This window comes from Pantherophis guttatus, chromosome 17 (assembly GCF_059756535.1).
Source record: "Pantherophis guttatus breed Tessera chromosome 17, ASM5975653v1, whole genome shotgun sequence".
NCBI lineage: Eukaryota > Metazoa > Chordata > Lepidosauria > Squamata > Colubridae > Pantherophis > Pantherophis guttatus.
Genome location: NC_142079.1, coordinates 9,489,986 through 9,508,581, shown reverse-complemented (window position 1 = coordinate 9,508,581; position 18,596 = coordinate 9,489,986). Strand labels below are relative to the sequence as shown.

General features: G+C 46.8%; 2 protein-coding genes across 15 annotated transcripts in view; one reads left to right on the top strand and one right to left on the bottom strand.

Moving 5' to 3' along the window:
* Positions 1-10,409, bottom strand: part of TANGO2 (transport and golgi organization 2 homolog) — a 61,998-nt gene extending 51,589 nt beyond the window's left edge. For both annotated transcript variants that reach the window (XM_087880255.1, XM_087880256.1), the window contains exon 1: positions 10,276-10,409. The gene's annotated coding sequence lies outside the window, so the exon portion shown is untranslated. The remainder of the gene's footprint in view (positions 1-10,275) is intronic.
* Positions 10,410-12,768: 2,359 nt separating this feature from the next.
* Positions 12,769-18,596, top strand: part of ARVCF (ARVCF delta catenin family member) — a 317,887-nt gene continuing 312,059 nt past the window's right edge. For 8 of the 13 annotated variants that reach the window (XM_087880237.1, XM_087880235.1, XM_034435811.3 and 5 more), the window contains exon 1: positions 12,800-12,956. The gene's annotated coding sequence lies outside the window, so the exon portion shown is untranslated. Of the gene's footprint in view, positions 12,957-18,596 lie in introns of all 13 variants that reach the window. The other 5 variants (XM_087880246.1, XM_087880244.1, XM_087880242.1 and 2 more) reach the window with 2 other exon arrangements.

The window sequence follows — 18,596 nt, the reverse complement described above, 5'->3', positions numbered from 1 at the left end:
TCTTATATTAATTTTTGCTCCAAAAGACGCATTAGGGTTTATTTCTGGTTAGGTCTAATTTTGGTGGAAATACGGTACTAAATGCATCCATCTGGCTGACAATCTTTAACTGAGGCTTATTTTGGAGATAGAGCTTATATTACGAGCATCCTGAAAAATCATGCTAGGGCTTATTTTCTGGTTGGGTCTTATTTTTGGGGAAACAGAGTAGTCAAGAACTAGCTATACTTCGCTCCTGTCGTTACCAAACCAGGTTTACAGATTCTGGCCACGTGTGAATGGTGTGACCCACATTCCTTTCAGATTGGAGCCTAGCAAGGAGGCTTAAGTCTTTTCCACGCTGCCCCACTGGGAATGGTACCTTGTAATAACACACCGGCGTGCGCTTTCATTTCCTTCCAAGTGCAAAAGAAGGATTAAGATGCGAGTAACTGAAACAATCACCCGTACGTCGCCCAAACAGAAAGAGATCGGCTGTATCAAGAGCTTTCCAGAACGCAGAGATGCAGGGTTTGAAAGAAATCAATCGCTGAACTCCAAGCAGCTCGGAATAATTGACTTAACCTTGCCCCGGTGAGCGATGATCAAGCGGTTTTATTGAAAACAAATTAAATTACTTTTATGAGCCTAAGAGTACGGCTGCAGAGGGAGGGTGGGGGGAAAAGGGATCACTTCCCACGCCTATGCTAAGAACTCGGCTTCTCCCCTTCAAGATCTGTGTGCGCCCTGTGCATATGTATATCTCCCCGGCATGCACGCGCAGCCCCTTGCACACACCCCAAAGACACTGTGCGGCACTGACCCAAAGACCAGCTTGCCGGCGGGAGGCACGCAACAGAGCTGAGCTGGGGCGACAGCTTGCGGGCCCAGAGAGAAGGCCCTGCGAGATACAGAGGATCCCGGATCTGCGCACCTTCCGCCGCGCTTTAAAGACCTTACTATTTCACCAGGCGGGCCTGGCCTAATTTTCTCCCTCTTTTATAAAAGATTTTTAATTTTTAAATATCTTTTAGTATTTTATACACTCAATTTTAAATTGGTTTTAAAAGTTTGGGGTTTTAAATCTGTCGGGGCCAAAATTATTTAATTTGATTTTATTCTACTTTTAAATTTTGTATGTATGTGTTTTATTGTTTGGCTGTGCACCGCCCTGAGTCTTTCGGGAGTAGGGCGGTATAGAAATCAAATCAAATAAATAAATAAATAAATAGGTTCGCTATCACAACATTAGGCCTTCAGACCTGCCACATTATACTACTGTGGGAAACTGGGAGGCGGGGATTGTATGGAACAAGAGTGATATATAGTCATAATAACATTCCTTTCTCGGAAAGTCAAGGACATCTTGCCCTGCACCTGGAGGGCTGCGACTGGGAGGCATCTCCAGTTGGGACGGTGCTTTGATTGGACCGTGTGATGTGCCAATATGACATCTCTAATAAAACGTAACTTTGAGAAAACTCAAGCCTCGGAGGTTTATTTCGTTGGGGGTGTTACTTGGAACTCTGACACTGGGTTCAGTTCCAAGTGGGGGAGAAAGACACTGGAAACCAGGGTGGATAAAAATCAATGATTTTTTAAAAAAAATCAAAAAAATCGGATTTTTTTGATTTAAATTGATTTTTTTGATTTAAATTGGATTTTTTTGATTTAAATTTGATTTTTTTTTTTATTTTTATCGAATTTATTTTAATAAAAAACTTTTGGGGTAAAAATGTATCGTAAGATAGTTTTCTATTTAAGATACATACATAATTTAGTTTATTCAGCATGAAATGGAGCTTAGTTATATAGCAGGAGACTGTATATTCTGCAACACTGGGACTATCGGTGAGTCAACAGCGGGTCAAAGGAGTAGCAGAGATGATAGTTGCTCTTTAGAAATTATGATTTAAATCGAGTTGATTTAAATCAAGCCTTTTTACTAGTGATTTAAATCATGATTTAAATTGTGATTTAAATCAACTCGATTTAAATCAAATCCACCCTGCTGCTATCATATCTCCCCTGGTCCTTCTTTTCATTAAACTAGACATACCCAGTTCCTGCAACCGTTCTTCATATGTTTTAGCCTCCAGTCCCCTCATCATCATCTTTGCTCTTCTCTGCACTCAAGTCTCATCTTTTTTACATCGTGGCGACCAAAGGTCTACCAGTCTGCTCAAAAGGAGGAGTTGTGTTAAACTCAACTCACAAAACATTACACCGGAGTGGGACCTCTTTCAGGAACAGCATCCTGAAAATAAGCAAGCAAGCAAGCAAGCCATGTTGTATGTTAATTACGCCAGGTATGCCCTGTCTTCTCTACCACCACCGTTGATTGAGGAACATCAACTTGCATCTGGATGAAAAATAAACTTGAGTTTCGTGAACAGCCCAAGGGTTTCAAAGATCTATATGGATTCATAATAGGTAGACATTGCTTTCTTTAGGGAGTTTTCTTCTTAAGTTTAGCTTACAATTCTGGTATAATTTCCAGGAGCTCCTGTTCTGACCTAGGCTTCCTGAGACAGTAAAAAGCACACAATTAGTCCCAAAAACCCTCTTTTTATTTCAACGGCTGTGAATTCTGTTCATTCACAGCCTGTAACGAGTCATAAATAGTTTGTAAAGAGTCTGACAGAAGTCTGCCACGGTCCTTCGGAATAAGGCTGAGAAGCACCCACCTTTATCTCCCTTGACACGCTGCCAAAGACCTAATTGGCAATTAGCTTTGCAAGGCCACACGGAGCACAGAGTCAAAAATGGAGCTTCAGAATTTAAACCGACCAGAACGAACAAAGTTGCTTCCTGCAAAGGCTCACGTGCCTTTGCTCCTCCTTTATGTCTTATGGGAGAGGCCAATCATCTCCAAGCCTTACTTCCGAGTCGCCCCTTTTGGCTTAACTGTTCTTGCCCTCTGGCAGCTCTGCGCATGCGTGCACCGGGAAAAGGCTCCCCCTGTTCCTCTGCCTCGCTGACGTCAGACTCTGGAAGCTTCGGAGTCAGCACATAACTCTCAGATGGCCCTGGCCCCATCTCTGCCTCCGACGCAGAGCCTTCCCCAGACTCCAGGACTGGCCCATTGTCCTCCCCAGCCTCCTCGCTGTCCAACTCTGCTGCCAGCTCTTCAGGCTGCCGGTGGACCACAACAGCTCCTTCACCTTAAACGTTAACCGTGTTTATCTTCCAAGGTCAGACAGGTGCTGCCATCTACTGTGACAATCAGGTTATGGGAAGCCACAGTCATGCCTTTTAAAAATAAATAAATAAATAAACCTGCCCCCCTTGTGCAACTGGATTAGAAACCAGCAATGTTTAAAGCACCTTTAAACTCAACCTCAATTCTTAAAAGATGACAACAAAGCTCTAAAGAAGTCATTATAAATGACATGCTCGCAGAAGCCGCCACAAAAAGACCAGACAAGAATGAGAGATAAATCAAAGAGTGACGGCTACATTAATGCTGACATTTCCAATATTTTGTCTGCCTCGCATCGCTGCTTCTTATTATCGCCCCCTTGCTCCGTTTTTTTATTTATTCTAAGTGATTAGCTTTATATAGATCTGTTAAAAACATGACAGCTTAACATTGTTATAATAATTGAAATCTATTCAGCGCCTGGAGTTGCCAGTTAGTTGCCTAACCAATGCAAAATGCCCTATTTGAATAGAATAGAGAACAGCGGCAGGTTAAGTTTTTATTGTAAAAAAAAAAAAACGCAGCAGGGTTTTGATTTTTTTTAAGCCTTCCTCCAAATGAAAAGGGAGGGGGAAAAAAAAAACCAACCACAAGTGTTTTTTACCGATGGGATCAAACCAGTGCATGCGATTGTTTAGCACAGTGTTTTTCAACTTCCAACATGCTGGCTGGGGAATTCTGGGAGTTGAAGTCCACACATCTTTAAGATGCCAAGCTTGGCAAAGAAATTAAGAAAATTAATTCCCTCCACCTAAACATCTAAGACACACGTCTTGTAGCCGGAGATGTCTCCCTGAGAAACATCCCATACTTTTTTAAAAAAATAATGTGGTGAGGTCACTCAGGATAGGTCTCTATCTCCTAATCATGTGATGAATATAGAGAGTTGATTGTTATTATTATTATTATTAGGGATATATATCCACAGCAAAGGCTGCAGTTAACATATTTTTTTGAGGGATAGAGAGACAAAAAGGCAGCAGTATAAATCAGTGGTGAAATCCAATTTTTTTTTTACTACCGGTTCTGTGGGCGTGGCTTGATGGATGTGGTGTGGCTTGGTGGGTGTGGCTTGGTGGGCATGGCAGGGGAAGGGTACTGCAAAATCCCCATTCCCACCTCACTCCTGGGGGGAAGGATATTGCAAGATCTCCATTCCCACCCCACCCTGGGGCCAGCCAGAGGTCGTATTTGCTGGTTCTCCAAACTGCTCAAAATTTCCGCTACCGGTTCTCCAGAACTTGTCAGAACCTGCAGGATTTCACCCCTGGTATAAATGCTTTTGGAATTTTTTTTTTAAAAAAAATCCTACAAAACCCGTGCTCTTCACAAGACAGATCACTGCGGAAGTGATTTGATTCCCTAAATTGTACAGAATAAATATTGCAGACTGGAATGAAGTGCTAAAGAACAGCTGAAATATGCACGCGTAGAGATAATTAGAAGCAACACTATGCTTAAGAACTCTTCCGAAAAGGAGCAGAAAACATTGGAATTCATGCTAGCTTGTAGCTTAACTGGATAAAATATTCATCCATTTATAAAGTTACTATTCCACAATGTTAATTTCTAATTTCCTTTTCGGGGGACTAAGAATACTTTTTAAACCTATATACGGGAGCTATTGTTTTCAAAGCCTTTGGAATATTGATGTTTATTTCACCGTTCACGCCATATAAACTTTTGACACGAGCCAGAATTACTTCATTATTTATTACTTTTATAGCCCGTATAAATTTCCTTCTTCACAAATCATGCAGCAACAAAAGTAGATAATGCATATAATAGCTTAAGCATGGTATGAATCTGGGCACTGTGGTTTGTAAATCATGGTTTACGGGCTCAACACAATGTGATTTCAGCCAACTGTGCCTTAGGAAAATGCTGGAAGATCATGGTTTACGGGGAGGTCAACCTAACTATTGTTTATCCCACCACCATTATGGACAGGCAACTTTTATTATAGGTTGCTTGTTCTGGGTTTTCTTAAAAGATTTTTCCCCACCTAGGAAAACTGTGAATGTCCTTGGGCTTTCAAATATGGGCCGAATTTAAAAACGCAAGAATTATTTAGAATAATATCTAAGAAATATTACATCGACCCGAACAATATTTTCGGAAGATATACACAAATTTCATTAAAAGAGGTTCATGCTTGCACTTTGGTAGTAATTCCACTCAACCGAGATGAAAAGATCGTTTTTATGAACTGTATTAAGCTATATTATCAGAAAAGCTCCACACGTTATAATTAAAAAGTCCTCTTTCATTGACATATGAATGTCTAGTTCAGTGATGGTTAACTGTTTTGGTGCTGAACAGGGGTGGGTTCTACTTACCTTTACTACTGGTTCGCAACCGGGATCGCACATGCCCAGATCGCTTCTGATGACGTCAGGGTCAGTGGGCGGAGCCTCCCGCCAATTTTACTACCGGTTCTATAGAACTGGTCCAAACTGGGAGCAACCCACCACTAGTGCCAAGTGCCCAAAGTGTGCGCTGGCGCGAATGCACACATGCGTGCCTGGACCCCAAAATGCAATGCGAGTGCCCCCCCCCACACATGTGCCCCAACCCCATGCATGTGCCCCGGCCCCGCGCATGCATGAGTATCCCCAGCACATATGCGTGCATCCCCGTGCATGCTCCCCTGCCCCCCCATGCATGCGCCCCCCTGTGCCCCGTTTTGGCTTCCAGGTGGGTGCACGGGGCTTTCCAGGCCCAAAACAGGGTGCAGGAGGGCCTCGCGTGGTGCCCCCGCACCCCGTTTTGGCTTTCAGGTTGGTGCAGGCGGCCTTCCAGGTCCAAAATGGGGGATGCGTGCACACGCAAACCCAAAATGCAATGCACGTGCCCCCCCATGCATGCGCCCGCCCCCCCACATGCGCCGCAGAGACCTGAAGATCAGTTGGCTGGTGGGAGGCGCATGCACATGTGTGGTGGAGCTGGGCTGCGGCAATGGCTGGCATGCCAGGTGACATGGCTCCGCGTGCCACTTCGAGCACGCATGCCATAGGTCTAGTTCATCACAGGTCTAGTTCAATCTCCTTGATAAGAATCCTATAATTTTGGATTCCTATATGACTAAGAAACTAGTTTTAATTTAGACCTTTACCACCAATTTTGTATTCCTCTCATAGTCCCAGTAGACTAGAGTTCATTTATAATTGTTTTGCTTTTTTGTGTCTAAGGAAACAGAATAGCTCATGCAATCATGAATTTGTTAAGATGCCACAAAACCCACGCATTTATTTTCATACGCCTAATTATACTTGGGTTGGTCCCATCCAAAAGACAGAATAAAAAGTCCTATCTGCAACTTTACCTACGACTACCCAGGTCTGCTGATAAAAAGCAATTAGTCTTTAATATGTCCTTAAGTTTTACTACCAGGAGAAAACAAAAAGCAAAAACAAACAAACAAAGAAAACAGATTATCTTCCTGTTATAGCCAAAATTGCTTTGGGAAAATTGCCACAGTTGCCTTGAGGTGTTTGCAACTAAAGATTACATTTGTTCCATATGGTGAAAGCTGTAACAGTACACAGGCAGCTGCACCTGTTTTCAAGAAATCATTTATTTGGCAAAATGATATTTTTTTAAAAAAAAACAACCACAGTGGAATAGGGTCTCCAGAATTTAAATAACTGTAACTCAGAATAGGACTGTGCGGTCATAATAAAATTTTCTGCCTATTGGTTCAAGAACGAGCTGCCCTCTACACGCTTGGATTTATTCCCAAATAAGTAGGCACAAGATCAGGAACATAGTAACAAAGATCCGTGTAATTCAGAACAGCCTACACCAGCTGGCAGAAGCTTCTCAAATGACAGGTAGTCCTTGACTTACAACAGCTCATTTAATGATAGCTCCAAGTTACAATGTTTGTTGTTGTTAGTTGCAAAGTCGTGTCCGACCCATCACGACCCCATGGACAGCGTTCCTCCAGGCCTTCGTGTCCTCTACCATCCTCTGGAGTCCATTTAAGCTCAGGCCGACTGCTTCAGTGACTCCATCCAGCCACTTTATTCTCTGTCATCCCCTTCTTCTTTTGCCCTCAATCTTTCCCAGCATTAGGCTCCTCTCCAGGGAGTCCTTCCTTCTCATTAGGTGGCCAAAGGATTTGAGTTTCCTCTTCAGGATCTGGCCTTCTAAAGAGCAGTCAGGGTTGATCTCCTCCAGGACTGACCGGTTGGATCGCCTTGCAGTCCAAGGGACTCGCAGGAGTCTTCTCCAGCACCAGAGTTCAAAGGCCTCCATTCTTTGGCGCTCAGCCTTCCTTATGGTCCAACTTTCACAGCCATCCATTGCAACTGGGAAAACCATAACCTTGACTATACGCACTTTTGTTGGCAGGGTGATGTCTCTGCTTTTTAGTACGCTGTCTAGATTTGCCATAGCTTTCCTCCCCAGGAGCAAGCGCCTTTTAATTTCTTGGCTGCAGTCCTCATCTGCGGTGATCTTGGACCCCAGGAAAATAAAATCTTTCACTCCCTCCATTTCTTCCCCATCTATTTGCCAGGAGTTGTGAGGGCCAAATGCCATGATCTTAGTTTTTCCTATCTAGCTGACATCAAACTTGCACGTCTGAAAGTCCGAGAAATGAGGAAAGGTCCCTTCTGAGTCTTTCCACCCATTTGGCAGCTGCAGGCTATACTGCCTCTTATCTGACTATTCCCTGGACAGCATCTCTCTTTGCTCCGTCTCCCAAAGCCTGCCCCACATACCTTTTACAGGCAATGAAATATCTACAACCAACCAAAATCAGACAGCACCAAGGACTCCACAGTAGGAACAATTAGGCTAAGCACACTCATGGCCTGACTCAATAATTAACCCATTTATCTGGGTTTGCACATTATACTGACCCACAAATTCCATTAAGCCATCATTGTCTTTAAATAATGGTCTCTTAAAGAGACTAAAACACATGGATCAGTCACTTGTCAAGCAATTTAAACCAAGCTAAATAAACTGTTTCAACTCCAACCCTCAAAAAGACGCTATAGAGCTCTGCACACAAGAACAACTAGACACAAGGACAGTTTTTTCCCGAACGCCATCACTCTGCTCAACAAATAATTCCCTCAACACTGTTAAACTATTTACTAAATCTGCATTACTATTACTATTAATCTTCTCATCGTTCCTATCACCCATCTCCTCCCACTTATGACTGTATGTCTGTAACCTTGTTGCTGGTATCCTTAAGATTTATATTGACTGTTTCCTAATGTGATTTGATTGCTTATTTGTTCCCTATGACTATCATTAAGTGTTGTACCTTATGATTCTTGACCAATATATCTTTTCTTTTATGTACACCGTGAGCATATGCAAAGACAAATTCCTTGTGTATCCAATCACATTTGGCCAATAAAAATTCTATTCTATTTATGCACCGGAGACAAATTCCTTGGGTGTCCAATCACACTTGGCCAATAAAGAATTCTATTCTATTCTAAATCCACTCTAATCTAGTGCAAATATAAACCCCAAACCAAACCAACTTTATTTTCAGTGTCATTAAGAGGCCATTGAGGACGGATAGCAGCAGGCTGCACTGACTCCTCAGAAGAAAGTCTATGATATGAGAACAAAAAAGTACATTTCAGAGAAAGCCAGAACATTTGCCCTGTATCCCAAAGGTGTTTTTTTTTCCAAGAGGCCTTTCTGTTTTTTCTTTGAAGACGTTTCACTTTGAAGATGTTTGACAGGAGCTGAAGAAGCTTCTTGGATGAGAAGCAAAACATCTTCAGAGAAAAACAAGGAAGTCCAGTTGCCTCTTGAAAAAAAAAAAAGCCCCTTTGGGATAACTATGACCTGGATGACTGAGAATCTCAGTAACAGTAACAGAGTTGGAAGGGACCTTGGAGGTCATCCAGTCCAACCCCCTGCTCACGCAGGCGGCCTATAACTAGGGATTCGAACTGTCGACCTTTCTGATTGACAAGCTCAGCATCTTAGCCACTGAGCCACCTAGCCAGGCTCCATAGACATTTGCCCTGCATATCAATAAAATAGGACAAAAGGCAAAAATGCTTCTTTGGCAGCTTGGCCGGTTTCAGAAAACCCACAGAGCTCACATTTCACCCAATTATCATATTATCCAATTTTCTGGGTCTGGAGCTATTTTGTTTTTAACTTCTATTTTTATCTTTCGAATTCTCGCAACTTGCTTTCAGTGTCACTTATGTATTGGATTTTTAAAAATTATGTCTACGTCCAGAATCACCATTGTATGCGAGGTACAGGTAGTCCTCGACTTACGACCGCAACCGAGCCCCAAATTTCTATGGCTAAAAGCAAGGCAGTTGAGTTCTGAGCCCCATTTTACGACCATTCTTGCCACAGGGGTGGCAAGCGAATCACTGCAGTTCAGTGAGTAAACACGGTTGTGAAGTGACAACCTGACTTCCCCATGGACTCTGCTTGTCAGGAAGTTGCCAAAGGGGATCACATGACCCCTCCCGGCCGGGACACTGCGACCGTCATAAATACGAATCAGTTGACAAGCACCATCAATTTCGATCACGTGACCATAGAGATGCTACAGGGGTCGTTAAGTATGAAAAACGGTCCTGGGGTCACTCTTTTCAACGCCCTTGTAACTTCCACTGGTCCCTAAACGAGTGGTTGTAAGTTGAGGACTTTTTTTAATACAAATGGGATAAATGCCACACAACAACCCTGCGAGGTAGACCGATAAGAGGAAGGGATCCGAAGTCCCACAAAGGCTGAGGGGGGAGAACTTAAACCCCTCTCCCCCTGCCCTTATTCTTCCCACACCGAAGGTTCATGCTTTCAAACCCATCATCCCCAGCTAAAAGAGAGGCCAGGGGTTTTTTTTGTTGTTTTTTTTTAGACTTTCCGGACTACAACTCCCACAATCCCTCCTCAGGGAGTTTCAAACGGGGGGCCGATGGGACTTGAAGTCCACCTCCCCAACTACTCCCCCCCCTAAAAGATACTCCGTCCTCCCGCCAGGCCCCGCGCGCGCCCCAGACCCTCAGGGGCCCGGTTGGGGCTCCCCACTTCCGGCCCAGTGCGCCCCTCCCCCCACATCCGGTCCCGGAGAGCCACCCAAAACTCACCCTCAGCGGCTCGAGCGGCACCTTCAACTCCCACCGAGCAGCCGCTTCCGGGCGCGACAACCACCATTCAAGAAGCAGCGCGCCGATTGGCCCTGCCTTATCTCCTCCTCCTCGCGCGCCCGCGCATGCGCCCCAGGCTGAATCGACCCCCCCTCCTGCTCCTCCTCCTGCCCCGCCCCCTTCGTGCTATTAGCTTGTTTTCCCCCGTCGCTCTAGAGACGCCGCCGTTCCGCTTGCTTGCCTCCCCTCCCTCCGCCGGCGTGCGTTCGCTCGCTCGCTCTGCCCCGGGCTCTTCCTTCCTTTGCTCTCTCCTCCCTCCCCATCTCTTTTTTTTTTTTTCTCGGTCGAATGGCTTCTTTTGCACCTTTTGCAGGGCTCAGCAATCATGCATTTTAATTTTAATTTTAATTTTTTTTTTTTTTTAAAAAAGAAGGCAATCCAGGGAAAGCAACGGCGTGGTGGTGGTGGGGGGGTGTTTGCAAGGGAGGTCAACCTCCAAAATGCCATAGGGAAGCTTGCTTAGCTCAGCAGATGCACCGTGCAAAAAGTGCTTTTCCAGCGCACCCCACGCGCCAGCGGCTATAAATATTCCGAAGTCCCGCCCTGTGCTATTGATTTTTATTTATTTATTTATTTATTTACATATATATATATATATTGTGCCATTCGTCTAGCCTTGCGCTGCAGGGGAAATCCCTTCTCCAGGGGCTCAATGCGTTTGCCCTAAATCAGCAGATGTGCCCAGCCCTTGCAATCTCTGCCCCATTCATTCATTCATTCATTTATTTATTTATTTATTTATTTATTTATTTATTTCCTCCCCCCCTCTTGTAAAACACGATTCAAACGGTGCTTTCTCCTCCCTCCCCACCTTCCTTGCAGACGCTTTGGGTTCGCACGACCTTCCTTTGCTCAAGCTTTCCAGTCTCCCGGCTGCAGAGTCTATAAAAAAGCGATGCCCCAGATGTTGGCGGCTGGCATCCGATGCTGCAACCCTTTCTTCGCCCTTCTGCCTTCTTTGCCCGCAACCCCCCCCCCCGTCTGCCCGGCCTGACCGCAGAGACCTTGCCACGCATTCATAAAGGGCTGGGTTGAAGACCCCCATGGATGAAACGAACCGGGGCTTGAATTGAGCCCACCCACCCAGCCACCCCCTTCCACACACGCCTCCGGCCAACGCCCCCTTCCCACTCCCAGCGGGGCACGTCCAGAGGACCGTTTCCAACGCGGAGCCCCGCTCCCCTGAATTAATTCCCCGTGGGAAGGGGGTGGGGAAGGAGGGAAAAATAAAAGAGTCAAGGAGGGTCGTGGGAACTCAGCTCCAAAGGGTTGGCAGCTGCTGCTGCTGTGCCTCCGCATGGAAGGGAAAAGGGAAGGTCGCGGGAATGCAACCCCTGGTTAAGAAGACCCTCGCGCTTCCCCGGGGCTGAGTAGCCACGGGGGTGTGTGCGTGGAGGGGGAGGAATGTGCGTGTATAATAGGAATCTGCTCTTCCCAGACTAGCCTTGGCTGGAGTGAGTGGGTGAGGTGGGAGGGAATGAGTGGATGGGAGTCAGTGAGGGGGGTGGGAGGGAATGAGGGGGGTGGGAGTCACTGAGGGGTGGGAGTCGGAGTGGGTGGGTGGTGGGGGGGAATGAGTACGGGGTGGGTGGGTGTGAATGAGTGGGGGGTGGGTGGGAGCAAGTGGGTGATGGGTGGGGGGGAATGAGTACGGGGTGGGTGGGTGTGAATGAGTGGGGGGTGGGTGGGAGCAAGTGGGTGGGGGGAATGGGATGGGGGTGGGAGGGAATGAGTACGGGGTAGGTGGGTGTGAATGAGTGGGGGGTGGGTGGGAGAGAATGAGTGGGTGGGGGTGGGACGGAATGAGTACGGGGTAGGTGGGTGTGAATGAGTGGGGGGTAGGTGGGAGCAAGTGAGTTGGTGGGGGGTGGGGGGGAATGAGTGGGTGGGGGTGGGAGGGAATGAGTTGGTGGGGGTGGGAGGGAATGAGTACGAGGTAGGTGGGTGTGAATGAGTGGGGGGTAGGTGGGAGCAAGTGAGTTGGTGGGGGGTGGGGGGGAATGAGTGGGTGGGGGTGGGAGGGAATGAGTTGGTGGGGGTGGGACGGAATGAGTACGGGGTAGGTGGGTGTGAATGAGTGGGGGGTGGGGGGGAGAGAATGAGTTGGTGGGGGGTGGGGGGGAATGAGTGGGTGGGGGTGGGAGGGAATGAGTACGGGGTAGGTGGGTGTGAATGAGTGGGGGGTGGGGGGGAGAGAATGAGTGGGTGGGTGGTGGGAGGGAATGAGTACGGGGTAGGTGGGTGTGAATGAGTGGGGGTGGGGGTGTGTGAATGAGGGGGGGTGGGTGTGAATGAGTGGGGGGTGGGTGGTTCTGAATGAGGGGGGGTGGGAGGGAATGAGTGGGGGGTGGGACCAAGTGAGGGGGTCGGTGAGTGGGAGGGAATGAGTGGGGGGGAGTGAGTGAGTGAGTGAGGGGGTGGGTGGAGCCAGCCAGGCGCCGCCCCCTGCCTCCCCCTCCTCTTTGCGCTCGTGGGAACCCGCCGGCTCTCGCGCGGCGCAGGGCAGAGCAGAGCGGAGCGCTCGCGGCGGGCGCGGAAGATGCTCAGCGGTCCTCGCGGCGGCCTCCTCCTCCTCCTCCTCCTCCTCCTCCGAGCAGCGCAGCTCCTCCGCCGGAGGCCAGGTCTGCATCTTCCTCCCCCCGCGTCCCCACCCTCCTCCCCCCCTTCCCCAGCCAGGCTTGCCTTGAAGCCCCCCGCCCACCCCCTGCCCACCCCCAGGCGGCGGCGGCGGCGGCGGCTTTGGCTGGGCTCCTCTTTGGAAGGAGCATCCTTCTCTTCCCTCGCGCGGCTGGCATTGTTGCGAGGCGTGGGGAGGGGAGGGGAGGGGAAGGGAGGATGGACGGCAACGCCACCCGGCCTGGCTACACAAAAAGGGCTCTGAACAGACCCCGCTTTGTGCCGCGTGGGAACCCTGCAGTGGGGGGCTGGGGGCGGGGGGGTGGGTCCGGGTGGAGAGAGGTGCCCCGCCCCGCTTTGCCTTTGGAAAAGGCTCCGGAGGGTCTGCTTGGATGGAAGGCAATGGGGGAGGGGGGTGGGGGAGGGAAGGAAGGAAGGAAGGAAGGAAGGAGGGAGGGAGGGAGGGAAGGAAGGAGGCAGGGAAGGAGGCAAAGAAGGAAGGAAGGAAGGAGGGAGGAAGGAAGGAGGCAAGGAAGGAGTGAGGAAGGGGAGGAGGGAGGGAAGGAAGGAAAGAAGGAAGGAGACAGGGAAGGAGGCAAGGAGGGAGGGAGGGAGGGAAGGAAGGAAAGAAGGAAGGAGACAGGGAAGGAGGCAAGGAGGGAGGAGGGCAGGAAGGAAGGAGGAAAGGAAGGAAGGAAAGAAGGAAGGAGGCAGGTAAGGAGGGAGGGAGGGAAGGAGGGAGGGAGGGAGGGAGGGGAGGAAGGAAAGGAAGGAAGGAAAGAGGGAGGGAGGGGAGGAAGGAAGGAGGAAAGGAAGGAAGGAGACAAGGAAGGAAAGAAGGAAGGAGGCAGGGAAGGAGGCAAGGAAGGAGGGAGGGATTGAGGGGAGGAAGGAAGGAGGAAAGGAAGGAAGGAAAGAAGGAAGGAAGGAGGGAGGGAGTGAAAGAAGAAAGGAAGGAAGGTGGGGCTGTCCCTTGAGGCCAGAAAGAAAAATGGGGAGTGGAGGTGGGGGTGTCTCTTCTCTGCTTCTCCTTTCCTCTCTTCTCCCCCTCCCTCTCCCCGCTCCCCTGCAGAAGCTACTCCGGGGTTGCCGGATCCCCCCACCTGCACTCCCTAAACTCCTTTGCTTGCAGCCTGATTTGCTAGAGGGATCTGGGCAAGGGGTAGCCTGAAGTTGATGGGGAAGATGGCTTGGTGGTGGGTTGGGATTTGAGGTGGGGAATGGGGGGGAAGGAAATGGGGGCCAAGCCCTGGGTTCAACCTCCCTTCTCTGGGCAGAAAGCGGGGGGTGTCTAGAGCCTCCTGGCCTCTTATGGGGGGTGGGGGTTAAGCCTCATTGGTATTGTGGTGTCTTTGGGAAGAAGCACTGAGTTGTAAGGCTGGCTTGGCTTCCCTAGGGGAGAGGGAGAGAGGGAGGGAGGGAGAGAGTGTGTGTGATCCTTGTGATGAAGGATGCTTTTTTCACCTTTCGGGGTTGGTGGGAAGGTAAGCCGGCCTGACCCTGCAGAACCCATTTATTATTATTATTATTGTTACAGGTGTAGTCCTTGACTTACAACCACAATTTGGAACCCAACATTTCTGTTGCTAAGGGATGCATTTGTTAAGTGAGCTTTAACCCTGTTTTACCACCTTTCTTGCCACTGTTAAATTAAAAAAAATCACTGCAGTTCAGTTAGTGACATGGTTGTTAAGTGAATCTGGCTTCCCCCATTGACTTGGACTTGTCGGAAGGTCGACCCCGGGGGGGTGGGGGGGAGGGGGATACTGCAACCGTTGTAAATAGGTGTCGGTTGCCAAACCCTCTGAATTTTGATCATGTGACTGTGGAGATCAATGCAACGGTCCTAAGTGTGGAAAATGGTCGTAAGCCACTCTTCAGTGGCATTGTAACTTTGAATGGTCACTAAACGAACTGCCGTAAGCTGAGCGCTACCTGTATTTCGTAGGGGTCCTTGGTGCTCTCTTGAATTCGGCCGTTTGCTTGCAGACGTTTTATTACCCAACTAGGTTACGTCATCAGTATTAGAAAGGAGTGACATTTGAGGAGAGGAGAGGAGGAGGAGTGTGGGGTGCTTGGTGCTCTCTGAGCTTGAGGCTTTTCTTGCAGAGGTTTCATTATCAAACTAGGTAACATGATGATGATGATGATGATGATGATGATGATAGATATTTTTTATTACTGCCCATTTCAGGCACTCCCTCGTTGTAGCAACCCCAAGTCTTTATCAGCCTTTTGCCTTGGCCTGATTGCATTGTGGCCAAATACACAGGGTGCTGCCCTCTTTTTTAGGCTTCCGGCGAGATTGGGGTTGAAACTAAGACCTGGGAGAAACTTTTATTTTGGGGGGATACCCTCCAAAGGGAAAGGGGGGGGCTTAGTTTGAGGAGGTCTGCAAGAACAGGAATTGTGGGAAACTTTTTTTGTTTTGTTTTTTAATTTGATTTTATATGCCGCCCTTCTCTGGAGACTCAGGGTGGCTTACAATGCGCTAAGCATTTTGTTGCAGAAGAGAATGGTTGATTGGTATTTATTTATTTATTTATTTATTTATTTATTTATTTTTTAATTTGATTTATATGCCGCCCTTCTCCGGAGACTCAGGGAGGCTTACAATGTGCTAAGCAATAGCCTTCATTCTTTTGTATATTTATACAAAGTCAGCTTATTGCCCCCACAAACTGGGTCCTCATTTCACGTACCTTTGAAAGGATGGAAGGCTGAGTCAACCTTGAGCCTTGGAGAGATTCGAACCTGCAGAAATTGCAGGCAGCTGTGTTAATAACAGGGTGCATTAAACCACTGTACTACCAAGGCTTTTCTTTTTTTCTTTTTTCTTTTTTCTTTTCTTTTCTTTTCTTTTATTATTTTTTTATTTTATTATTTTATTTTATTTTATTTTATTCGGCTTATATGCCGCCCTATCTCCCAATGGACTCAGGGCGGCTCACAATAATAATAACACAATAATAAAACCAATTTATTTATTGGTTGGATTTATATGCCGCCCTTCTCCGGAGACTCAGGGCGTCTTACAATGCGTTAAGCAATAGCCTTCATACTTTTTGTATACACCTGCTTAGTAGGGCTTTCGCCCGCCCCCCCCAAAGCGGTGTTCTTTTTTATACAAAGTCAGCTTATTGCCCCCACAATCCGGGTCCTCATTTTACCTACCTCGGAAGGATGGAAGGCTGAGTCAACCTTGAGCCTGGTGAGATTTGAACTCGCAGTAATTGCAGGCAGCTGGTGTTACTTAACAGTGCTACAGTGCTTTAGTCTGCTGCGCCACCAAGGCTCTGAGCAGTATCCTTTTTCTACCTGTAACATCCAGTGTTTAACTGGGGAGAATGATTGTTGGTTTACATCCCACCTCTATTTATTTTTTACAAATAACTCAAGGAGGGGAACATAGCTAATACACTTTGTACTTCCTATTTTATTTTATTTTATTTTATTTTATTTTATTTTATTTTATTTTATTTTATTTTATTTTATTTTATTTTATTATTTTATTTTATTTTATTTTATTTTATTTTATTTTATTTTATTTTATTAAATTTCTATACCGCCCTTCTCCCAAAGGACTCAGGGCGGTGAACAGCCACAAAATAAAAACACATAAATACAAAAATTTAAAATAAAATAAAAACGAATTAAATAATTTGGTTGAATTTAAAAACCCCGTAATTTCCCCCAAAAACAACAAGAACAACAACCCTGTGAGGTGACTTGGGCTGAGAGACAGAGAATGGGGCTGAGAGTTTCCATCCATTGTTTCTTGTCGTGCCCTTCTGATGCTTTGGAAAATAAATTGACCCCCTCTTCTTTGGGGCAGCCCCTCAAATAGTGGAATACTGCTATCATGTCACCCCTAATTCTTCTTTTCTCTAGACTAGTGAAACCCAAATTCTGCAACCGTTCTTCGTATGTTTTAGTCTCCAGGCCTTTAATCATTTTAGTTGCTCCTTTTTGCACTTTTCCCAAAATATCAACTCAACTCAAGGGGGACCAGAATTTCTCTTGCTAAGCAAGGTGGGTTGTTAAGTGAATCCCACACGATTTTATGACTTTTTTTTTTTTTTTGGGCCATGGTTGTTGAGCGAATCACTGCAGTGGTTTTTTATTATTATTATTATTTGATTTATATGCCGCTCTTCTCCGGAGACTCAGGGCGGCTTACAAGGCGTTAAGCAATAGCCTTCATCCTTTTGTATATTTATACAAAGTCAGCTTATTGCCCCCACAATCTGGGTCCTCATTTCACCTACTTTAGAAAGGATGGAAGGCTGAGTCAACCTTGAGCCTGGGGAGATTCGAACCTGCAGTAATTGCAGGCAGCTGAATGTCAATAACAGGCTATTAGCCAGCTGCGCCACCAGGGCCATTTAAATGAATGGTTAAATGAATGGTGCAATCATTAAGTGAATTTGGATTCGCCTGTTGATTTTGCTGATCAGAAGCGGGTTAGGAAGGTCGCAAATGGTGATTGCGTGACCCTGGGATCAGGGGTGAAATGTAAAATTTGTTACTGTGGGCATGGCTTGGGGGGTAATGTGACTGGGTGGGCGTGGCCATTTTTTAAAACAACTTTTCAAAGCATTTTTTCTAATGCTTTGAAAAGCCTCTGCAGATCAGGCAATTCAGCTGGGATCGCCAGAGAGGCTTTTTAAAAAATGTCTCTCTGACGATCAGGCAACTCAGCTGGGATCGTCAGAGACTTTTCAAAGCATTTTTTTTACCACCTCTTCGGCCAAGAGGTTGCAGAAAAAAATGCTTTGAAAAGCCTCTGACGATCCCAGCTGAGCTGCGCGATCATCAGAGGCTTTTTTTTTCCTTTTAAAAGCATTTTTTCATCGGAAGAGGTTGTAGAAAAAATGCTTTTAAAAGTAAAAAAAAAAAAGCCTCTGATGATCGTGCGGCTCAGCTGGGCATGGGGGGGGGGGGCGCAGGGATTTTTGCCACCAGTTCTCCGAACCACCCGCCACCATCGCTACCGGATTGGGCAATCCGGTCCGAACCGGGAGCATTTCACCCCTGCCTGGGATGCTACCACCGTCATAAATACATGCCAGTTGCCAAGCGCCCAAATTTTGATCACGTCACCGTGATCAGCGACGGTCATAAACAGGAGGCCTGGCGATAGATTACTGCCATTGCAGCTTCAGTCGCTAAATGAATGGATTGTAAGTCGAGGACTCTGGGAAGAGGATTTGGGTTGTCTGAGGATACTTGGAACGGTGGGCAGAGCTGGCCTTAAGCGAGCTGGAGAATTACACGGAGGATGGCCCGAATTTCGTATTGCTTCCCTGCTTGCTCCTGATTTAGCCAATCCAAATTTTTTGCCAAGTGCAAAAAAAGTGTTTCATTTTCATTATTTTATTTTATTTTGCAAAACATAGTTAGTTCTGGATGGACAGAGCATATCCTAAACAGTAATTGTAAATTTTTGCATTATTGTCACAGAGCATAGGGAATAACTTTTGAGAGTTTGGAAAAAGTTCAGAGAAGAGCAACTAAAATGATCAGAGGCCTGGGGGCTAAACCGTATGAAGGATTTTGGGTTCAGCTGATCTAAAGAAAAGAAGAATTAGGGTTGACATGATAGCAGTCTTCCAGTACTTGAGGGGCTGCCACCAAGAAGTGGG